Source organism: Hyperoodon ampullatus (genome assembly GCF_949752795.1).
Source record: "Hyperoodon ampullatus genome assembly, chromosome: 1".
NCBI lineage: Eukaryota > Metazoa > Chordata > Mammalia > Artiodactyla > Ziphiidae > Hyperoodon > Hyperoodon ampullatus.
Genome location: NC_136914.1, coordinates 208,945,750 through 208,968,717, shown reverse-complemented (window position 1 = coordinate 208,968,717; position 22,968 = coordinate 208,945,750).

Here is a 22,968-nt window from a genome sequence, read left to right as displayed (position 1 = left end):
AATTGAAATATTGACTACCACCTATTAGATATGTTACTTTGGACATGTTACAGAACTTTTACAAACTTTCAATAAGACACCAAATAAAATAATGCACATAAATCAATTTGATCAGCCTGGTACTACCTAGTAAGACTCAGTGAATGCTAAACATAGTAATAGCATCGGCCATATTTTACGTAACTGTTGATTACATTATTATTTCTAACGGATATTATTTCATCCAATTTTCTTCCAAAGTACAGGGTTTTGAAACCTTGCTTTCATAAAAGAAATCTTAGACCATTCTCATACGCAATCATTCTTAAAATGCTTTAATTTTCTTCATGAAAATACATTAAGAAGTGTGTTGAGAATTAGCATTCATATTATGACCTAATTTAACTTTCTGAGCAGCCTGTCAATTGCTGTTTTCTTTTTTTAATCATAATTGCTCCCCAATTGTTCATACATTTAAACAACCAATGCCATTAAATCAGAGAATATCCTCAGTTGAGGATATCAAGATAAAAATTATCTGATGGGAGAAGCAATATTGAGTACTATTTCTAGTTTTATAATGCGTGTGCAGCAATTTAAAATAGTGTCCCTCAGTGTTTATGTTTATTAACTCCAAGAAAAATAAGAAAGCTCCAGGGTTCTATTTACCTAGAAATCACTACAGCACTAACAAACAAAGGAAAACAATTCCAGGCCAGGATTGCCAGAAACTACATATGGAATGTATGATGAAAAGACCTGCTGGGGTAATTAACAAAAACGGTTAGATCCTTGTAATGCAAGGTGTTGTTCTTCTCTTCAGCAGCATCGGTATCGCATGGGAGCTTGTTTAAAACGCAGACTCTGGCTCCACCCCAGACCATGGACAGGCAGTAGAATCAGAACCTGCATTTTATCAAGGTTTCCAGGTGATTAAAGCTTGAGAAGCACTGGTTTAGGTCATTTTAAAAGGTACACAGAATAAGAACTGCTTTCTTGTTTTAAAGCATTTTGTTTCATATAACAAATTCTTAGAAGCAATTGAAATAATATTGAACCAAGGACATAGACAAAAGTAAGAAAAGTCATCATAATCCCATCATCTAGCAAAAGCCACATTATCTATGGATGTAAGTGTGCAACTTCATATGTATCAACAGCAGGCCATGCTATACATGCTACTTTGTAATATGCCTTTTTTGTTTTCTCAAATAGTACATCATGCTCCTCTATCTAGGACAATAAACAGAGCTCTCTGTTATGATTTTGAAGGGCTGGGTAAGATTCATGGTTTTTATGTATTCTTGTTTATCAAATGTTCTACTGATTGAAATTTTGGTTATTTTCAATTTGATGCTATTATAGTCTCTAAGTGGAACACCTCTGTGATAAGTCTCCTTGTGCTTGTGTATTTATATTCTGTATCCAAGAATATTCATCATTTGTCACAAGTTGCACAATGTTTTAGCAGAAAAAGCACTGGATTAGGAACCAAAAGACCTAGATTCTAATCCCAGGTTTGGTTTCTACTAACTTCCTCATCACTGTCTCAGTTTGCATATTCATGGATGAGAATTTTGAAAATTATCTTTAAGGCACTCCATAGTTTCAAACTTTCAATGGAAATAATGAATTTTCTATCAAATTTGATATTATGATGCATTTTGCAGAGAGTTTGCTTTTGTTTTTCTGTCATTGATAAACTCTGCTAACTATATTAATTTAATCTAATATCAAATGTTATTTGCATTTCTTAAGTTCACATCAACTTGACAGTGAGAAAAGATGGCCTAGGGGAATCCTAGGTGCCAGAAGGAATTTAACCTGGCATTAGATATTTATTGTGAGTATTTGGGAAGTTATAGTGCTTTGCTTTTAAATAAGGCTTTGATCCCAAGATACAGCAAGTATTGGTTGGTGTCAGAAAACCAAGGTTTTAGGCCTAATTCTGTTATTTACTAACCACAGGAATTATGGGCAGGTTATGAAAAACTATTTTAGCCTCACTTTCTTCATCTAAAAAAATAATTATCTTAAGAGGTTGTAGGACCTGGTGTGTGTTATTTGAAGTCCTTAGTTCAATGCTTGGCATGTATAAAATGCTCAGTAACTTCTCAGCATTTATTATATTTTCTAGAATTGCAAAGTTCTTCTTACTTTGGAAGCTTTGAGGACCATGAGAGGACAAATAAAAATGCCCAGATGCCACCCAAAACACCCAAAACATGATGAGAATGTGAAAGCAGCTGAGGCTTAAGGAGATCTGGATCACACACTCATTTATTCTAAATTCATCCTGAAGATGTAGAATATAGGATTTAGATTAGGATAGGGTCATCCTATCCCAAATATAAGATTATGTAGAATACAGGTTGAGGTTATTATATTTCAAATGGGGAAAATAGGGTACAGGAGAGAATTAACTTGCCCAAATGCTGTAGCAAGCCACTATCAGAGCTGTGGTTGACTTTCTGTTTTTGGTCCAAGCTTTAGCCACCAGCCTCACTACTGACTCAGGAGAAACACTGGAGTCAGCAATGTCTGGCTGCTCTAGAACATTATTATTATTCTATGGAGCATGAATGAGCAGCTTAGAAAATGTCCAGATGGACAAACTGTATAATCATCCTCACTATTAATCAGAGAAAAACCATATGAAATGTTGTGTTTGACCTATCAAATTTCCTTTTTTTTTTTTTTTTTTTTTTGTGGTACACGGGCTTCTCACTGTTGTGGCCTCTCCTGTTAAGGAGCACAGGCTCTGGACGCGCAGGTTCAGTGGCCATGGCTCACAGGCCTAGCCTCTCTGCGGCATGTGGGATCTTCCCAGACTGGGGCACGAACCCGTGTCGCCTGCATTGGCAGGCGGACTCTCAACCACTGCGCCACCAGGGAAGCCCCAAATTTCCATTTTTAGAAAATGTTAATACTCCGTCTTGGCAATAGACCATGGAAATAGCCCTTTGGCAGTAAGTATTGAAAGCTAAAAATGTTCATTCTATTTTATCCAATATTTCTTCACATAGGGATTTATCCTAAAAAATTAGTCATAGGCACACAAATATTTATGAACAAGTATAATGTGAACAATAGGAAACAACATAAAATCTAATAATAGGACACTGACTAAACAAATTGCAGAAACAATGCAGCCACACACAGTCAAATTTTAAAGGAATACTTAATGGTATGAAAAATATTCATAATGTATTAAGTGAGAAGCAAGTTACAAAATAGTAGATGTGGAATACACCCCATTTCCCACAATACAGCTAAATGAAAACACATGCAGATATGAAAAAAACGGAAGGGTTGACATCAAAATCTGTAAGTTTTGTCTTTGGAATGAGGAATAACTAAGTAATTTTTTTCTGCTTTACTTTTCCTTTTCTGTATTTTAAAAATACCTCCATTGGATTATCCTAACATAATCACTCTGCACTAAGTACTTAGGTGCCTCTTCTCGGTAAAGAATTCCAAGCATAGGTGTTCCTAAAATTAGCAGTGATAACGAAATTGCTCTTCCTAGTCACCCCCTTTATGGACCTTCAAATTTAAAAGGCTTCTCCATCTGGGGAGTTTCTCCAGACAACAGTGGAATCAGACGACTTGGGAGGCTACGTGGAGCCAAGACATTTGATTTTTATCTACACTGAACACGTGGAGAATCTATGAAAGATCCAACAAATCTGCAGTGTTCAAGAAGTTCCCTAATGAGGCTCAGAGCAACAATTTTATCTCAAACCAAAATCTACCCCCGTGTTACTACTTCCTTTTTCTACTGCAGGAATCCTTCCCAAACTCTCTCAACACATTTCTCCAAGGAAGCAAACTGGGATTTGGACTTTATCAGCTCATACTTACTGTTGCTATGTTTTCACATGGTTTTGATCATTATACTATTATTTTCAGAGGTAGGGAGTCTCTGAGAGTCATGGAGAAAAAAGCAGTTCAGCTGATTATAAATCAAAATCTAAGACTACTTAGTTTGGACCACTCTTTTGGTGCCCCCAGTGTAGGAATTCTGTAACATTTTCCTCCTATATTATGTGTTTTTCCATAGTATCCTGATGACCTGTACAGATTTTTTTCTACACGTATTAAATTCATTTATTTTGCTTATACTAACCTTGAAACTTTTTACTTTTTAAAGTACAGTGATTCCTTTATTTACTGATACTGCCCAATTTTGTTTGCCAAAGAGCAGAGTTCTCAATCGCTCATTTCACACTTATTCCATATGCTTGACCAATTTTCCATTCTCTCTCCAGTAAATCACGATGACCATTAAACAAGGTGAAACATGATGTTCTCAGCAATCATCTCCCCAAAAAGATCTACCTAAAATAAATCTCTGTTCTCTTAACACTGAAACTTGCATGACTGCTTTCCCCAGTAAGAGCAGATATACTGGATGGAGCTGTGGTTTGGCACATCATAAAGAATTTTAAAGTTCTTCACTTTATTGACCAGTTAAGTGACAAACTAAAGATGTCTGGCTTAGTGAGGAACCCGGACCCCATATCATACAATTATCATTTGGACTCTTTAGGAAAAAGCATTTAGATATATTGATACTTAGGAACAAAATTTATAGCAGGGATTAGATAAAGAATTCCAAAATCTGAAGATTTTTCAGGCAGAACTTTTTGGGCTGGAGTAAACATTAAAATCACCTGATCTATCATTCTTTCTGCTATATACAAGTAGATCTTTGTGTAAATGGCGAAGACAGTCCTAAATTGAGGTCAAAGACAAATATTGACTCACATTAAGAAAAAGTGTCTTAGACACTTTCCCAAAGATCTAATTAAACAATTTACCTCCAGAAATATTTAGTAAGAGACTGGTGAGAATTTGTCAGAGAAATTTAGGAGATATTGGGTAGGAGTTAGCTCTGTTTCATCCCAAATAATACATCTGAGAATATTTCAGTGACAGTTGTCCCTTGAAGCCAGTAAGTGGAAGGTAAATAAGAAAAAAATTCAATCATAAGCATGCCCATCTCTTAAAGATCATTGATTTGGCACCCAAATGTCTATTTTCTGTACCTTAAATGTGCTTCCTGTATCCAGAGATTCAATGTGGTACTGGTAGAATGAAAAATGAACTGGACCTCAGGTAAGAAAGCCCGAGTTCTCCTGCCGCTGGAAAGCTGTATGACTTTTGAGTGTTAACACCATCTCTCTAAAGTTGTATTGCAAGGATTATATCCATAACCTTTTGAAAGCTGTAAAATATTTTACAGATATTGAGTAATTTTACTTACATACATTAGATGGAAGTTATTTCAATGGGAATGCTCATTTGTAGTTAATAAACTCTTTTCCAAAGTCCCAGTTTTCTAAGAAACACAAAGACCAACTATGCATCTCATAGGATTGATAAGTAGTTTCTAAGCCCCCAGAAATGCTGGGTTCTTTTTCTTTTTTGCCTGCAGTCGGCACACCAAATATATTTGTTTTTACACTGTAAATAATTGCCTGAAACAGCTTCCTCTTATTAGTTGCTACTATCCATCATTGGCTTATATCTTGATTTCTCTACATCTGACAAAGTAATAAGCCAATTTTATGTAAATCATCTAGAATAAGAGCAGAATAGAATAATTATGCAAAGAAAATCCCTTGAATAACTAGCTCTGGCATAGATGGCATGCATGAAGAACAACAATATTAACAAATATGAGTACTATCTTTAAGGGGATGAGGAATGATTTACATAAAGGAAATTATGGTTGTTCAATATCAGATACAACAGTCAAGTTCACAGCTGAAACAGGCTGAGCATCCATCTCCATTGTTTACCTGAGTCACAAGCCCGAGGCTTTCAGCTCACTCATCATGGGAATCAGTGGGGCCCAATGGACTGAGTGTGGGCTGTATGGGCTGTTGACTCATTTAGTCACCTTCAGCTAGATACTTATGCCCTTGGAACAATTCATTCATGAAAAGGGGAGACTCTTTTTGTTTTTTGTTTTTACCATCAACTTGCCTCAAAGGGTTACAGTGGGACTGGTAGAGACAGCAAGATTATTTCAAAGTTGAGCCTTATCATCCACTTGAGTTTGGAAAAATAAAGCAAAATCAAAATCCATAACCTAGAATCTGCCCCCAGTCATCTATCTCAGAATGCTGTTGAACTATCTGCATTGGTTTGGATGAATAGGAAACAGTGATATTTGGTGGGTAAATGTTAATTTTTGGAATCAGACTGCCTGGTGTAGATTCTAAATCTGCTACTTCATAGCTGTTTAATACCAGGAAATCATTTACCTTCGCTGGCCTTAGTCTTTCACCTGAGAATGACGATTATCATTGTAAAATCAGCTTGTTTGGAGCTATGAAATGAAATAATTCATTTCTCGGGATGTGCCAGTAAATGTTTGGCAAGCAGCTCTTCAGGTTGAGGTGGAGAGGTCAGCACGTGCTGATTTCCATGGTGTAAGTGCCCCGCCCGGGCTATTTCAAGCTGGGAAGATGTCCATACAATCAGCTTGCCAGCCCCAGCACACACCATTGATATAAATCACTTAGCGCTGTGCCTGGAATCTTACAGGGCTCTGTTATTGTAATTAGTTATTATTGTAAACTTCCTCATTATTTTGTTTTGAATTTTATTATTACTGAACTTCACTAAACTCCCTTGCTACCCTTCCTCCAAAATATAACAAAAGAAAGAAAAATTATAAATTAGGGAAATGATAATGACAATTTAAAAAATAAAGTGAAACAAAAAGTCTCCTTAATGTCTCTTGTTTAGAAGGAAAAGCCAAGAACTAGAAAACTTTTATTTCAGGTCTTATTCTGCACTATGGTTCATCTGGCTTGGGCAAGTCATTTAATCTCTCTTTGGCTCAGTTTTTCTGCCTGTAAAATGGGTGAAATAATTTGTGCTTTGCCCACTTTACTGGAAAGTTTGAGTATTAAAATCGGAAACTTATAGGGAAATTCTTTATAAACTTAACAAGTCTTGTTTTATATTAAGAATCATTGATTCAGTAATCCAACTTACGAGATTTATCCTAAGGAAATACAGTCAGCTGCCCCCTATATCCACTGGTTCCTTATCCCTAGATATGGAGGGCCGACTGTGCTATGCCATAATATCCACAGATTTTGGTAGCTCTGGGGGTCCTGGAACCAATTCTCTGCAGATACTAAGGGACAGCTGTAATTATAAAGAAGTAAGAAGGCTTTTTAAAAAACCAAACAACTGAAATGTACATTATTGTATTTAACCTGTTTTAGGTAATTTATCTTAGGTAAATGCAATTGAATGTCATGTTAGTGTAAATGAATATTATGCAAATGTATATGCATATTATGCTATCACTTTAATGTTAATAAAAGATAACTTTGCCATAGAATAATAGTCTTCATGAATATAAAAACAGTATTTTTCTAAGAGAAAAATTTTATGACAGATTATATGGCAAAGAGTCACAACTGTATTATATTACAGACATAATGCAATATATGGTACAGTTGGGAAAAAAATTGGGAAAGGAATGCAAAAAGGACAAAACTGTGGTGTTACAATCATTGATTTCATGCTATAAAAGCCATGAGTAAAAATCAAAATTTTAAAAACCCATTATGAAAATAGTTACAGGGTAATAATGTATTAATGGAAATCCAATAAGTAGAAAGACATCAGCCCAGAGAGTCATCTCTTTCAAAATGACCCTCCAGGGGTGGGATAGGGAGGGAGGGAGGGAGACACAAGAGGGAGGAGATATGGGGATATATATGTATGTATAGCTGATTCACTTTGTTATAAAGCAGAAATTAACACACCGTTGTAAAGCAATTATACTACAATAAAGATGTTTAAAAAAAAATGACCCTCCATATTTTTTTCCCATATCAGGCCTAGTTATTTGACTAATTACTCCAACGAAGGTGATTTTTCTGAGACCTGAGAGAAAATGGAAAGGGTGGCAACTTTTTAAAACTAGAAATATAGAAATGTGAGCTGGTGACAGATCTTCTTTTCCAGGTAAAACACATCACAAAATTGTCACATATACTGTCTCATGCCCGTGGTCAACCCTCCTAGAGAGAATGGTACACTGGAGATTTCTGACAGAGGCAGACCTTGCCTTCCATTCTGGTTCACATATTGGTGCTCAGATGACTTGAGTTTTGACTTGATTTACTGTAAGCCATGACTCTGGGGCCTTAGTCTTCCTTGACCTCCAGTTTGCTGATGACTTCTTACAACCATATGTTTCTGTACAACACCCGGCATCCCCAAATCCCAGGCACACCTATGGCGCATACTCCAAAGCTCTATGGGGGCCCTGTAAATAATGACTCAGGATAAGAACCATATCTCTATTCTCTCATGGGTCTGAATTACCATTACCTTTGCTGGTGGGGGGGATGGGCGGGGGGCAGGAGAATCTTAAAGAACACCGGAATGAAACTTGGAATGTGCAATAAAATGAAGAGCATTTTATTGACAACACTTGACAGAAACAACAGCTGTTTTCTGTGGCTATCAACAGGCTTTAACTTGAGTTTGCAAACTAAAAATCATACAGGGGCAGGCAGATGGCACAGAAGGTGATGAAGTTGCTGAATTCTGTTAAGATCTAGAGTAACACGTTGCTAGTTGTGCTATGTTTCAAAACATTGTGTGAACTAAATACACTAGCCACTCAGAACATGTCTGCAGGCTGCTGGTCTGCTCTAATTCATGCCTGCTGCCCAACATAGTGTAGAGAATAGCAGGGATGCTCATGTGGTGATGTAGCATGTCCAGTTGAGAAAGAATGACCTCTGCCTGACCTTCCTTGCTGTGTCTCTCCCCTCGCAACAGCTGATCCCACAGATCCCTCTGTTCTACCTCTAAGACCAATCTGGGCTTAAGCCAGAAAGGATGTAAATAGTTCCTTACTGCTTTGACACAGTAATGAATACCCTCTGGTTCCCCACCTTGTTCCCAGAGTCTCTGTCCCTCCTACCTTTAGGAGTCCAATCAATTCCCAGGTTCATGCACCCAAGCACCTGGCTATACTGACTGCCTTCCAATTGCACCAGTTTCCGGAACATGATTCCTATATTAGTTCTTTCAGAAATGAAAGCCAGGTTCTGCCTTCTAAACTGATAAAGCTTCCTTACTGTGCCTTGTATCAAATGAAATGCCTTGGGACAAACATGACTATCCTTTAAATGTAATATCTAAGCTGATGGGCTCGTAGTTTGATTACAGAAAAGGTTTTGTGGCTTAGACAGAGATGATCAAATGCCCTTTGGATTTTATCAAAAGCTGTGGTGAATTACTAGAATGCAATTCTGATGTTTTAAAATATCCTTAACAGAGCTGAAGATGACTTTGAGTTTCCTGTCAATAAATTAATCAAAATAGTTATTATATTGACAGTTACTATATACCTCTTTACTCTATGCTCAGTACTGTGCTAGGAGCTGTAAGGGATTTAGAGGAAAAGTAAACCACAGTCTCCGTCCTCAAAAAGTTTATATTTCAGATGTGGACCCTCACAATCATACTGAGAAAAAGAGTATACAATAAAAGTCAGTATATAAATAATAACAGTGAACAACTACTGAGCTTCTACTGGGCTGGGTAATTTACATAAGTGATCCTGTATCCTCACAAAAACTCGGAAAGTTGTCAGTTCTCCCTTCCTCATTTTACACGTTATAAACTGAGGTTCAGAGACCTCAGCCTGAGGTCACATAGTCAGCAGAATGGTGGAGCCAAGGGTGTCTGGATGCTGCTCTTTCCTCTGAATGAGCGGTTCTCATTCTTCTTTGTGTATTTGAATCAACTGATGTACTTTAAAAAATACAGATGCCTGGGCCATGCCATCAGAGATTCTGTTTATTTGAGGCCTGGGTATTGGCATATTTAAAGAATCCTAGGTGATAAATGTCCATCAGCAAATGAATAGATAAAGAAGATGTGCTATATATACACAATGGAATACTACTCAGCCACAAAAAAGAATGAAATAATGTCATTTGCAGAAACATGAATGGACTTAGAGATTATCATACTAAGTGAAGTAAGTCAGATAAAGACAAATATCATATGATATCATTCATACGTAGAATCGAAAATATGATACAAATGAACTTATTTACAAAACAGAAACAGACCCACAGACAGGAGGATAAATTAGGAGTTTGAGATTAACAGATACTAACTACTATATATAAAATAGAAAAACAACAAGGTCCTACTATATAGCATAGGGAGCTATATTCAATACCTTTTAATAAACTATAATGGAAAATAATATGAAAAGGAATATATATATATATATTTTTTACGTAACTGAATCACTTTGCTATACACCACTGTAACTTATACAACACTGTAACTTAACTACACTTCAATTAAAAAAAGAATCTTAAGTAATTCTAACATGTTACCAAGGTGAAGAACCACTGTGCCAAATCATACTGCCACCGTGCAGCCAAATGCTAAAAACAAGTATACGGTATGAAGAGAGAGTTTGGTGTGGGATGAGACAATCTGTCCCTAAACCACAGACTTACAGATTAAGCATCTTGCTCCAGAGTTGCAGCAACAGGTACCTGATTTCATTGGAATCTGTAAAAAAGAGATGAATGGATGAAATTTGTAATATGTGCATATTGCTCATTACTGATTGCACTGTGTCTTGGTACTCTTCTCATCTGAGCTTCACAACAACCTGCAGTGTGATAGGTCAGGTAATTTATGTACCAATGAGAAAACTGAGACCCAGAGTGACCAAGTGACTTACTGAACCTCACTTGGTTTGTTACTGCTCATTTCACTGCATCACTCAGCTGCTCCCACAGCATGGAACTTCGTGGCACTGCTGCAAGCTGAATGGTGAGATCAATCATTGAAGAAGCTGCTAATTGAGTGGGGAGCAGGGTATAGCTATATTAAAAGTAATCGCTACTCTAGGAAGTACTTTTTAAGCTCCTATGACAGATATAGCTCAGCCTGCATTATCATAATCATCCCTCTAAATAAATTATTTAAATTAGGCTATGCATGTTCATGAGCTTGTGAAATGCAGATAAACACATTTTTTCCCAAGCCACTTGCTCAGGGCATTAGTGTGCATTTCCCTCCATCCCACATAACCCCAAATGGCTTGAAACACTTCAGACCATGACGAGAGGAAGGCGTAGGAATGCCCATTCAAACAAGGGACAAAGCATCAAATTAGTAGCTTTCAGCAAAACTACCCTATTTGGCCTGTGCTTCCAGAAAACAAGTTGTTATAGAATAATTAATTTGGGGAGGCAGCTACACGAAGCTTCTACAACAGAGCGAGGAGCTGAAATACCAGATGGTGCTATCAATGAACAGCAGATGTTTGTCAGTGAGCTGGGACCCGGACTTCAAATTCCCAGAGTAAAAGGATTTTCTAAAACAGAGAAAGGCCCTGTTATGGGTCCCCTCTATGGAATCTCTGCACATTGTGGAACTTTCTGGAGTTGCAGACCCAGCTCATTCTGTGTCAGTGCATTCCTCTTCTTGGCCTCTTGTGGATCACTTCACTTTTCTAGAAGACCTAAGGAAAATGGGGACTTCCGGTCCTAGAACACTTGAGAAATCTGTTGACTGGTAATTAGAGAATAAGGAAGGAAAGAAAAGAAAGTTCCTAAATGATTAAGATGTATGTCTATTAAATAAAATAATATTAGACAGCTAAAAGAGATATAAATCAACTAGTATGAAGAGGTAAATGGTACTCCCACATACATTTAATTCTTCAAAAAATGTGCCTACTGCAAATATTTTCTGAAGAATTATTATCATTAATGTCTTTTCCATGTGAGCACACAGAGTTCCCATTTTGAGGTCACCAGATCTGGGTATAAATTCCAGCAGCAATTCAAGAACGCACATTATGCTGTCTTGCTTTCAAGTAACAAATAGTTAATTAAATAGGAAATGAATGGATCCAAGAAAGAGCCAGATGACTGGGCCTTGAAAAGCAGATAAGACAGTCCTTCTCCCAAGGAACTGGAAATGACTTGAACGCAGCTTGGAAACCCTATTAAGATGGAAGCCATGTGCAACTCAGGTAGGAGGAGGCCAGCAAGCCTCATACATTTACCACACAGCGTGTGTCCAAAGAGCTTCCCGAGACCTCTCATTTCTCAACAGTGAGCTGAGAAGCACATGCGTTTATGTGTTCCTGAAGACATCCTGGTTTGTGACCTCTATTCTCTCCAGTTATCATCCTCCTTGAAGAGTCCCTCCACTTTCTATGGAATGTAAGGGACGTCTAACAGGCAGCCCCTCCTCAACATGCAGACAAGGGAAGAGTAGGAGATAGAATGCCAGGGAGCACATTGATACTTCCCTCTGGCTCATAAAAATGCTTTATTTATATCGAAAGAGAAAAATATGACTGAGGACACACCTTTACCCACTTCCAACACATCTTTTCCAAGTGCAATCACTGATTGCATGTGAAAAAGAAAATATAATTAAAAGAAATGTACCTAAAAATAAAAACTTCTCCAAATCCAGAAATCCTGCCCACAAATTTAGTAGAGAAATAAAATAATAATAGAGAAATAAAATTTAATAATGCTTATTAAATAAGCATTAACCCAGAATGGGATGCACATCACAGGCAATCCTGAGCCTTCAGTAAAGACTGACAAGCATGAAAGGCTGGCACCTCCCATCCTGGGACAGGTCAAAGTCATCCCATTCAACACAGAGAAATGAATCAATACTATGTCCTGGGCCTGTATTTAGTGAGGATTTGATTGACACTTGTCCCTCTCACCCCTGGGGACAGGAGTCCTCAGGAGAAAATGATTCTTCCAACTCCTCTATCAAGGTATCTCCCTTCTCCTCCCTCACACAACCTTTACCTGTTTGCCCAGACTCAGACTTTAAGGGCCAGAAAAATCCTTTCCAGAAGTGGTAGCCCTCAATCAACTGGCAGATGTCAGTAAATATTAAATAGTCTAAAAATTTCAAGTGTTGGCAAGGCTTATGGGAAATGGGTCCTGTCATGCATACCTAAACTTAATCTAAATTTGAAAAATCAGTTTCTCTTTCATTCATGTCTTTGGTCCTTTAATGGAAAGGTGAAAGAAAATATGTGCATTTAATACCTGATTTTTGGAATACCATAATTTCCTAGGCTTGGATGAGACATGGGTATTGTGGATATCCACTGGTCTTCAGTAGACACCTGTTATGATGCCAGTGTTACAATAATTATCACACATGGATTGCTAATTTTCAAAGATTGGGACCGCAGAAATTACACACAGTACTCATAATGGCTATGCATGGTAGCCTATTAGCTCAGAAATGTAAGAAATATAACTTTCATTCATTTAAACCAACATAATTTAGCCCCATGTATCATCCAGCTGGACTAGATAGAAAATCACTTTCAGTCATTATGGGGCCTCTTCTATCCATAGAACTATTCTAGCATCTCGAGACATAGGTAATGTCCAGAAAAGGGAAGCAGAATCCCTTCTTTCCTTGCATGCTGACTGCTGACATCCTCATTGTCCATGCCTGTAGGGGGCGCTCTTTTTATTGACTCCGTTTGCGGTATGAGAGACTCTGGGGTGAGACTAGGTCCCTGGTGCTGGTGGTGTTATCCTGGTGACCCTCGCATCTATTCTTCTCTAGAGCCTGCCTAGGTGCTGTCTCAGTACCCCCTACCCTCACCTGCCCAGGGATGTAGAGCTTGCTCTCTTCCCCCACATGGGGGCACTGCTTCCTGCCTTTGGAAAAGCTCTGCACTCTTCTTCAAGCCACTCTCCACTTTCCTGTAAAACCCTTTATCTTTAACAGACTTGGATTTTCATTATAAAAAGGGGGGCCAGAGAGATAGGCAAAGTCTTCCTGCCTTCCAGGACAAATACATGTGCATATACATTTACCACAGATTGTTCTGAAATCACTTCATATTTTTGCAGTGCTTCAAATCACAATCATGAACCAAAACTGGCATAGATGATGAAATGATTCAAGTTGTCAGAAATTTTGGAGTGGCTAGTGATTTTGAAATTACCTAAGAGTTAATCTTTCATGAAGTTTCTAAAGTTACTTTTTTATTTTGTGCAGAAATCTGAGTTATTCACCTTTACAGATCTGTATTTAGATACATTTGTATCTTTATTTTGGCAATGCAGAAGATTAGTGACTCAGAGCAGGTAAGCCATTTAAGTTAGGTTGCACAGGGACTTTCTGATTAAAGGCTAAATGCTGCTCAGAATCGCACACACGTGCACGCGTGTACACACAAACACACTCAGCCAGCTATCTCTTCACTTAAATGTGAACCGCCTTAGGTTAATAACACTCAGAGAGGCAATCAAGTTCATACTTGTCTCTAATAAGAGACAAGGACTGAAATACAATATAACAAAATGCCATTGCCTTTGGGTTTATTTCATGGCCCTCATTCAGTACAAACACACCCCTAAACTGTCTTGGGATTCTGATTCTCAAGTTAAGTCTATGTAGGAAGCTCTTGAGGGGATAGCCTGCCTTGGGGCTTTAAATTCATATGATTGTCAGCTGCCATCGGTACTATCCAGGCACAGAGCCTTCTTGATAAAAAAACAAAACAAAACAAACAACTTATTCATCTGAAGATAAAATGACTAAGCAGGGACTGAACTATTTCTCACTATTCTGAGACAAACTGAGGTTATCATGAGTTAATAATAACAAGAAAGAATGAAGATAGATTTGATGAATAAATGTATACATCAAGAAAAAAGAAAAATCTCAAATAAACAACCTAACTTTAAACCTCAAGGAAATAGAAAAAGTAGAATAAACAAAGCCCAAAGTTAGCATAGCAAGTAAATATTAAACATTAGAGCAGAAATAAGTAAAATAGAGAATAAAAAAACAATAGAGAAGATTAACAAAACTAAGAGTTGGTTATTTGAAAAGATAAATAAAATTGACAAATCTTCAGCTAGACTAACCAGGAAAAAAGAGAGAAAGATCCCCCCAAATAAAATTTTAAATAAGAGACATTACAACTGATACCACAGAAATATAAAGGATCATGAGAGATTACTATGAACAATTATACACCAACAAACTGGACAACCTAAAAGAAATGGAAATATTTCTAGAAACATACAGCCTACCAGGACAGAATCATGAAGAAATTGAAAATAATGAGTAAGACCAAAGTTTAATAAGGATATTGAAATCAGTAATAAAAAAAAAATCTCCCAACAAAGAAAAGCCCAGGGCCAGATGTTTTCACTGGTGAAATTCTACCAAAAATTTGAAAAAGAATTAGTACTAACCCTTTTCAAACTCTTCCAAAAAAATTGAAGAGGAAGGAACATTATCCTGATACAAAAGCCAGATAATGACTCCACAGGAAAACTATAGACCAATATCCCTTATGAATACAGATGTAAGAATTCTCAACAAATGCTAACAATCTGAATTCAGCAGCTCATTAAAAGGATTATCAAGTGGGATTTATCCCTGGGATGCAAGGATGGTTCAACACACACAATCAATAAATATGATACATCCTATTAATAGAATGAAAGAAAAAAATATGATCATCTCAATAGATACAGAAAAAGCATTTGACAAAATTCAACATCTTTCATTATAAAAACTCTCCACAAATTTGGTATAGAAGGAACATACCTCAAAATAGTAAGGCCATATATGACAAGCCCACATCTAATATTATACACATGATGAAAGGAGAAAGGTTGAAAGCTTTCCTCTAAGATCAAGAACAAGACAAGGATGCTCACTCTTACCACTCCTATTCAGCATAGTCCTGGAAGTCTTAGTCAGAACAATCAGGCAAGAAAAAGAAATGAAATGCATCCAAATCAGAAAGGTAGAAGTAAAACTGTTTCTGTTTGCCGATGACATGATCTTATATCGAGAAAATCCTGTAGGCTCCACCAAAAACTGTTAGAACGAATAAATAAATTTAGTAAAGCTGTAGGATCCAAAACAAATGCTGGTGAGGGCGTGGGGAAAAGGGAACTCTTGTATGCTGTGAATGTTAATGTAAATTGGTGCAGCCCCTATGAAAGACAATATGGACCCATCATTCACATTCTGGCCTCAGTTTCCTCATCTGAAAAATACAGACACTTACACCGGCCCCACATTTTCATGGAGTTCTCATGAGATTAAAATAGGAGAGCAAAGTGTTTTGAAAAGCTAAAAACACTATCCAAATGGAAGATTGCATCATTATTTCTAACTACGTGCTTCCTCCTAGATATAAAATGAACAGATTTTCTTTTTCTGACAGCCTTTCTGAAATTAGAGGGGAGGTGAGACTTTGTCACAATAACAGTTTTATAAACACATAGCTGAAGAGGCAAAATTTACAGCAAATAATTTATCCTTCCATTTCTATTCTGTCCCAAAATAATGCTTTTAAATTTGGATGCTCTTTTTGCTAACTCTGTAGCAGGACAATGTAAGATAAATTCTGTACTCAACAAAAAGTTTTTCTTGAAATCAAATGAAAAGTGTCTCCCTACGTTTACCTGTATTTTGGTAAGCAGAGATGTCTTGTTGGATGCCTCCTTCCTACTAATTAACTCATACTCTTATGCATTCACCTGAATGTTTTCTTCTGCAAGCTGAGCAGAAATTCCTCCTAGGAAACACTTCAAATATCCTAAGAGGTCCCTTCTTTGTAACTCCAAGTGAGAATGGAACATCACTTTAAACTAAATTGTCATTCATTGCTGTAAGGAAACAGGTGAAATGTTGCATTCTGTGAATGATTGCTTCAAAGAACAAAGCCCAAATGTGGCAGGCTAAAGCAATGGCATTCATGCTTTGTCTCATTTATTTTAACAGGTGCAGTTATGCATGTTCACGTAGGTAAATAAAGTGGCAGGCAGCATGCTGGCAAAGAGGAAAGACACGTTTTTGCCAAAGAAAGTCTTACTGTAGCTTAAGATCATCAAATTTTGCCTGAGATGAGCACCAAGATACTTTGTATGTTCTTACAAATTTTTTGTAATGCATAGTACTGGGAATCTTTTTGAAATTTCATCCTACAATGAGGTAAGTAAACAACCCTCTAAAAGCAGTCACACAGGGAATCCCTATTTGGCCCCCTGCTGGTGAGGGACTCAAGGCTGACTGTGGCCTCAGGGCAATGCTCCAGGAGGACATTGATTCTATGGAGCCCTGGGACTTGAGAAGGGAAGGCAGGAAGATCCCCCTTTTCCTTTCACTGTGCTCCTTTTGGATACAAGGCTGAGAAAGAATAACAACTAGAAGAACTGTGAAAAGAAGAGATGCAAAAAATACAGAAAGCAAAGGCAATGTATATATAAAGGGGATAAATGATGGTACACTGGCATGAATTTAATACTTAAGAACTATGGCTATAACAACCATCAGAAAACTGAAACCAGGAAAATGACTAAAATTGATTATTTCTAGGAAGGGAGGTTTCAGGTGAGGAGGAGTGAGATCAAAAGCTGTTGCTTTTTATGATAAAAACCCATCTTGAATTTTTATTTAACCATGAGCCTGTATTACTTTGATATAAATAATTAATGAGGGATAGTATAAATATGGCACAGACCAAAAGGAAATAAGTTGAGATACAGTGTGAACTAAATCCCAGACAAATGGTTAGGATCCATGAATCCCCATTTTAGAAAGCTTCCCAGAAAATTATGATAACTAACAGGTATTGAGTTCTTACGATGTATTGGGTATCATTTTTAGAGCTTTATGTATATTAACATATCTAATCTTTAAGAAACATTGTGAAGTAGACACTACTGTTCCCATTTTACACAGGAGGAGACTAACAGAGCTAAGTAGGTTGATCATTTGCTCAAGTGTACATCACTAGCTCCAGGGCCAGGATTCAATCCCAGGCGCTCTGCTGGCACACACTGCCTTTGTCTGCTCTGCTACACCCAGGTGACTCCAATGCACAGGAAGGTCTGAGAACAGAGTGACAGGATGGATTTGTGGGGGCCCCTAATTTAGAAGGTCCAAGGTACAGCTTGGGAAACACTGCAGTAAATATTTAATGGTCTTCACTTTTACTCCTAAACTTAGACCTTTGGCCCAGATATTTCCATTGAACTCCATACCCCTACACCCTACAACCTATTCTGTACATTTCAAATGCACCCTACCACGTCTTAGAACAAACCCACAAAATCCTGTGAGTGGTTCTTCTCTTGGTACTCCTTGTCCCAAGGAAGAGTATTATATTCCACACAGGTGAGCAAGTCTGAAACTTGGAGATCACTCCCTCATCTTCATTCCTTCATCACCCGCATCACCCTGCAGTCAATAACAGGTGCCTATCACTCTTCCCTAAGTCTATCACAAAGCCACATGCTTTTTCCTTGACTCTTGTAATCATCCCTCCAATCCATTCCTCACACTACAGTGAGTGTGAAGAAGATACAAAGAAGTCTCTCCTTAACATTTGCCATTAACCCCTTCCTGAGCTTCACTGCCTGCCTCCTGGGCCTCAGCTTGGACTCTCCCCCATCCCCATGCTCTAGCCATAAGGCCTTCCTTTACTTCCTCCAACTCCCCATGTTCCTTTGACCTCAGCTTCCGCACAACACAAGCTGGTCCCTTTGCCTGGAATGCCCCCCTCCACCTGGCTTAGGAAAATTACTTAATCACTCAAAGCCTTGGTTATCTCATCTGTCAAATGGGAGTGAAAGTGCCATAGATCAGAGTTGTTAAAAATATGAAATAAAATAAAGACAGAATGTTCCTGGCACAAAATAGATGTTCACCAAATTTGTTTCCCTAAAAATATCCCAGAATCTTAAAATTTTCCCAATAACCTTCATATAAAGATAAATTCATTTAAACTTGTTCTCTAGTTGTGATTTATAAAACTTCAAAGTAGGAAAGAACCTTTAAAGATCTGTTTATCTAATTTTAGAAATTTATTAAAATCATAATGTATCTTTCAGTGAAGCGTTTGTGCTGTAGTTTTTAACTGCTGTCAAGTTAATAATATCCCTTAGAGTGTGGAGTCTTTGTTAAATGTAGATGTTAGATGGTTATAATTTTCAAAATTACCGCTTTGTTATTTAACCCATCAGCAAAAATAAGTAATGAAAAGTATGCACTTTTAGAGGTAATCACATGAAAAAGGATTTCAAATAAATGAGCAAAGAAAGTAGCATCTAATTTGTAATTAGAGATTATAATCCTTGATAACTGGCAAATGAATTGAACCTTTATGTTAATATACAGTTGACCCTTGAACAACGTGGTGGTTAGGGGAGCCAACACTTCCTACAGTTGAAAATCTGCCTATAATTTATGGTCGGCCCTTCACATACGTGGTTTTTCTGTATCCTTACTTCCAAACTGGCAGGTTTAACCAACTGTGGATCATGTAGTACTGCAGTACTTACTATTGGAAAAAATCCTTGTATAAGTGGACCTGCACAGTTCAAAGCCATGTTGTTCAAAGCCATGTTTTTCAAGGGTCAACTGTGTCAGGTGGCAGCAGAGTCACATTCCCATTGAGGGTAAAATGACTAATAAAAATACTATCAAGTTGGGGGTGGGGAGGGATAAACAGGCTGAGCACAGAGGATTTTTAGGGTAGTGAAACTACTCTGTACGATACTGTCGACATAATGATGGATACATGTCATTATACATTTGTCCAAAGCCAGAGAATGTACAACACCAAGAATGAACTGTAATGTAAATTATGGACTTTGGGTGATTATGATGTGTCAATATAGGTTCATCAACTGTAGCAAATGTACCACTCTGCTGGGAGATGCTGATAATGGGCCAAGCTTGTGCAGGCGCAGGGGCTATATGGGGAATCTCTGTACCTTCCATTCAATTTTGTAATAAACTTAAAACTGCTCTAAAAAATATCTATTAAAATACTATAAAGAAAACTGAATTATTGAAATAACAAAAGTATAATTATATAAGGAACATCAGTAAAAAGATAAACTCAAATTGTTATGGTCACAAAGGGAGTATTTAAAGTACAGTATGGACATACTTGCTTTTGAATGTAAAAATTAAGGATATATAAAAACAAATTATTTTCCATCTTCTCCCACCCCCCCACTGTGTCATTGTCTGGTCCTGCTGGGTGTATAAACCCACTTTGCGAATGAATTTTATACAGAAGAAATAGAGAGGGAATATCAGAGAAGCAGGGACAGTAGTGTGGAAGCTGCTAGGGTAGACATGATAAGGAGAAAGAGTTGAGATCTATTTTTCATGTTTAGAGTCTTCAGATTTCTTGTAGGAACCACCTATCCATACCCACTGCCTGGCTGCTGACATCGACTTCCCCTCCCCCTCCCCCACCCACTGGAGAGCTCATCCTTCTAGCATCCCATCAATGGGATCTGTTCAAAACTCTTAAGGGAAGGGTGGATTAGAAACCACTTGATTATATTAGTTCACTTCTCTACCTGATTAGGCTATTTCTTTGGTAGTTTTGTTAAAGGAGGTGTATTTGGGGAATTTGTAGTGTTTTTTAACCACTTCCTGTTGACAGTGGGCAGAGGGGAGAAGAGATCTATGAATTAAAAGGTAGTGTAACAGTAGTAACCACACACACACACGCACACAAAACCCAAGCAAACAACAAATCAACCTTGGAACTAATTTAATCTAGATCTTTCTGATTAAACCCTTCTTCAAATGGAAAACTAAAATTGGAGATGAAAAAAATGATGAAGCCTTAGTGAATTCCTCTCAAATGGATCTCAGACTTCCCCATTCCAAGGAGCTTAGGGAGGAAGTTAGTTCAGGAAGAAAGGAAATGTAACCTTTATGGGGAGAAAACTCAGCTGTATTTTCACCAAGTTTCTGCAGGAAGTACTTCAGGTTGGAAAAATAATTTAAGGCAGTAACAGTCCTAAGTTGAAATGTAAGCACATTAAGGCAAATAAGTATTGGCTCATAGCCTTCAAATATTCTGATTTCTTCTCTCCTACCCCCTTTATATATGCTTTTCCCAGTCCTATGTTTGACTAGGGATCTATCTGGGTTCTACTCTTTAATCTGCTTTTCCTCTCTTGGAGGAACTCCAGAATACTTACCCAGGTTGGAAAGGAGGTAAGCTGGGCTTGAAGAGAAGGCATTAAGAAAATGATTCTGGGACTTCCCTGGTGGCGCAGTGGTTGAGAGTCCGCCTGCCGATGCAGGGAACACGGGTTCATGCCCCGGTCCAGGAAGATCCCACATGCCGCGGAGCGGCTGGGCCCGTGAGCCATGGCCGCTGAGCCTGCGCGTCTGGAGCCTGTGCTCCGCAACGGGAGAGGCCACAGCGGTGAGAGGTCCGCGTACCGCAAAAAAAAAAAAAAAAAAAAAAGCATCCACCTGCCAATGCAGGGGACAAGGGTTCAAGCCCTGGTCCGGGAGGTTCCCGCACGCCGCAGAGCAATGAAGCCCGTGCGCCACAACTACTGGGCCTGCACTCTGGAGCCCGTGAGCTACAACTACGGAAGCCTGCGTGCCTAGCTAGAGCCCATGCTCCGCAACAAGAGAAGCCACCGCAATGAGAAGCCAATGCACCGCAAGGAAGAGCAGCCCCTGCTCGCCGCAACTGGGGAAAGCAAGCACGCAGCAAGGAAGAGCCAACGCAGCCAAAAATAAATAAATATAATTAATTAATTAATTAATTAATTTAAAAAAAAGAAAATGATTCTGCAAAGCTTTCTGAGTAGAAGGGAATGGCCAGCCTGGATTTCACAAAGAACACTTGTAATTTGGGGTGAGGGAGAATCTCCACTGTCTTTTCTCCTGTCTAGAAGCCACATCCCACCAGATGTTGTTATCTTTATGAAAGGGTACAGAGCTAGGCTCCAAGGATGAGCCATTAGTCAAGGGACACAAAAGGGAAATTTGGAAGGTAATTCCAGGCTGTTTTGATGTTAGACATCCCTCCATTAAATATCAATACACTCAACCTCATTGGCTGAGAAGGCTGCCCTCCTTCTGTTCCTACTTACCTTGGAGTGATCTTAAGAATTATGACTCAGGGAACTTTGTTATAATCCCGCCTTGGGAGAGTTTGTGCAAGAGAAGTTTTCTTGAACTCTACTGGAAACATCAGTGAGGATCTATTATGTTGTCTTCAAGGTAGGCCTGTCATAGACACAGGAGTCAAATTTTTAGTGATGTTACCATGAAAATAGCAATGGAAAACACACACACACACACAGGAATTATTATTATTATTATTTTTGTAATAGGCATGAATTGTCCTCAGATTCATTAATTTAGTCATGGATATCTATTGTCTAATTCCCATGTACAAATAGCAATGTTACAAAGTCTATGAGGACTTAGAAGTTTGAAGACATTTTAGCCCTATTTTTTTTTTGAACATCCTTATTGGAGCATAATTGCTTTACAATGATGTGTTAATTTCTGCTGTATAACAAAGTGAATCAGCTATATGTATACATATATCCCCATATCCCCTCCCTCTTGCATCACCCTCCCACCCTCCCTATCCCTAGCCCTATTTTTTTTTTAATTTATTTATTTTTGGCCGCATTGGGTCTTCGTTGCTGTGCGCGGGCTTTCTCTAGTTGCAGCGAGCAGGGGCTACTCTTCGTTGCAGTGCGAGGGCTTCTCATTGCGGTGGCTTCTCTTGTTGTGGAGCACAGGCTCTAGGCACGCGGGCTTCAGTAGTTATGGCACGCGGGCTCTAGAGCTCAGGCTCAGTGTAGTTGTGGCCCACGGGCTTAGTTGCTCCGCGGCATGTGGGATCTTCCCGGACCAGGGCTTGAACTCCTGTCTCCTGCACTGGCAGGCAGATTCTTAACCACTGCGCCACTAGGGAAGCCCCCATCCCTATTTTTTATAAAGACTGGCTTTTAAATAAAAACTTAGTAATTTAGAACATATTTTTAAAATTCACCCACCAAAAATCTTCATCTGAACCTTTAAACAGCAGTTGAGACTCTGGGCTGATATGATCCTACAATTCAAAACTTTAGATACTGGAGG